The sequence below is a fragment of the Pteropus vampyrus genome, unplaced genomic scaffold, assembly GCF_000151845.1.
Source record: "Pteropus vampyrus isolate Shadow unplaced genomic scaffold, Pvam_2.0 Scaffold117, whole genome shotgun sequence".
NCBI lineage: Eukaryota > Metazoa > Chordata > Mammalia > Chiroptera > Pteropodidae > Pteropus > Pteropus vampyrus.
The window spans coordinates 2608091-2610321 of record NW_011888898.1 but is presented as its reverse complement, the minus strand read 5'-3'; the positions used below and the strand labels follow the sequence as shown (position 1 = coordinate 2610321).

Here is a 2231-nt window from a genome sequence, read left to right as displayed (position 1 = left end):
GGTTGCTCTGGCTGCAGCCCATAGATGGGGACTTCCCAGACCCGTCTGCCTGTGGTGCTTCCTTTTGGCAGGACCTCTCGAAGGTCCTCCTTGGGAGTGCCGCTGCATGGCCATGGAAGGACCGGCGTGTCAGACGTTCCGAATCCGGTAGTGACAGTGGACACAAGGAATGAAAGACAAAGATGATCCAAAAAACAGTTACGGTCCCGGAGACAGTGAGAGACAGCGAGGAGATTCACAGAGATGGCTTATGTTGAAGAAAGAGACCTGAGGGCAGATGATGATACTTGGGAGACAAAGAGCTCCAAAGGGATCAGAGCACAGGGAGAGCCTGCGGAATTTTGGGACGCGGCCACTTCTTATCTTTAAATAACCTTCAGAGCAACTCACCAGTGATAAGTAAAAAGGACTCTGACCTCAATTCAATCTAAACTCTGGAACTAAATTAGCACCATGGGAGCTTCTTGCTAACGCTTCTCTCTGTGGGACAACCCGGCTTCCAGCTCAGACTGCCCTCTGTTGGTCTCCTTAACCACAAACCCTCATCCTTTTAAGCTCCTCAGAAGGATAAGAAAAGGAAACAATATGTCCCAAGAGCCTCCCTAGCCTATTCTATACAGTTATCTATTTATTTTCACCATCGCTCTGTGAGAAGTTTCCAAGGTGGGGAAACTGAGGCACGGAGAGGCTAGGCCCCAAACCACAAAGTCAGAGCAGAGCTAAGCATAGAGGCCAAGTTCTGTGCTTTACTCCCTATTCTCCGCTGTCCTTAAACATGACAAAGGTGATTGGTTCCGACGGATATCAGATGTTCCCCCCAAAAGGGCTGCAAAGGCACCCCAAGTTGTGGTCCCTTTCTTACGGGGTTTAAGACACAATCTTAAGGACTGAGGTTCAAATTTGGCACGAATATAATTAATCAAAGAGTTCACCTCTAGCTCTGTGCACGGCACCCTATCAGGCAAGGTCAGTGGCCATAAGGCCATAAGGTGTTCTTGGACCTCCCTTAAACTCACATATGACCTTGATCAAGTGCTTCTTCCTTTCAGGCTCTTGATCCACAAAAGAAGGGGTGAGTTCAGTAGTGCACTTTCCAACCTTAAAATCTGATGTTGGTTAGTGCTGTCTTTCAGGAGGATGATTTTGGCAGTACTTACAAAATTTTAAATGTGCAGACCCACTGACTTCTTGGAATCTATCCTAGAGAAATATACATATAAGTACACAGAACATACACACAGGATGTTTATTGCAACATTATGAGTAATAATGACCTAAATGTGTAGCATCACAAGACTGCCTAAATAAGTGATGGCATACCTATACCTTGGAAAGCAATGCGAGCTGGAAAAAAATGAGGACGGTATCTAAGTAGTAAAGTGGAAGTATCGCCAAGATATGTTGTTTCATGAAACAAGCAAGATTTGTTCAAAAAAAAAAAAAAAAGATTCTGTATGGTACAAGCCCATTGATATATATGTACAATAAAAGACCCAGAAGGAAGGGTAAAGGGGAGATTTCTTTTTCTCCTACAAAATGCTTTACTTTTAGGATAAAAATAATTTTAAAATATTTTAATTAGTAGAGTGCTACATAAGGTAAGTCTATATGGATTCCATTTAAGCAGTTTGAACTTGATGAGGTTGGCACAATATTCCTCAGATTCAGGTGTGTCTAGTGCTTTCTATGTCGGCTACACTCAACCACCCAATGGAGTAGACTATGTGACAGGTAAGGAAACCGAGGCCCCAGACTCTGATTTTCAAGGCTGTTTCTATCATATCATACACACGTGCTTGAACTCTTTGGGTTCCCGCAAAACTAGGTTCCTATCTTTGGGGATCTCATGGGGACGTTTATCACTCTGTATTGTAATTCTGTGCTCAAGCGCCGTGCTACTCAAACTGTGGTCTGTTGAATCTTGCACTAAGAAAGGGGGGCTTGCATTTTGTATGTCTTTGGGATTTTCTAATTTCATTTTTTTTTGTTATTTCTTTTTTTTTTTTTTTTCCAAAGTTTTCGTTTTGCATTATTTGGAAGTTTTTTTTTTTGAACCGATCCTTTTGCGCTATCTCTGAGAAGCACTGGGCTGCTGGAGAGAAGAGAGTGGGCAAAAACACAGCAGGTGCTTCATGTTGGGTGTATGAATGAGTCAATCACCGAATGAACGGCTGTATGAAGGAGCAAGAATAAGCCCCAGGAAGAAAAATGCCCAGAATCCAGGTTTCTCA

At 43.1% G+C, this 2231-nt stretch overlaps 1 long non-coding RNA gene across 2 annotated transcripts in view; it reads right to left on the bottom strand.

Moving 5' to 3' along the window:
• LOC111743632 overlaps window positions 1-2231 on the bottom strand; it is a 13413-nt gene that overhangs the window by 7017 nt on the left and 4165 nt on the right. Inside the window, exon 4 of one of the 2 annotated variants that reach the window (XR_002781805.1) lies at window positions 1006-1200. The exons of the other annotated variant lie outside the window; for it this stretch is intronic. This is a non-coding gene — a long non-coding RNA (uncharacterized LOC111743632). Of the gene's footprint in view, window positions 1-1005; window positions 1201-2231 lie in introns of those variants that run through there. 2 annotated transcript variants of the gene reach the window in all.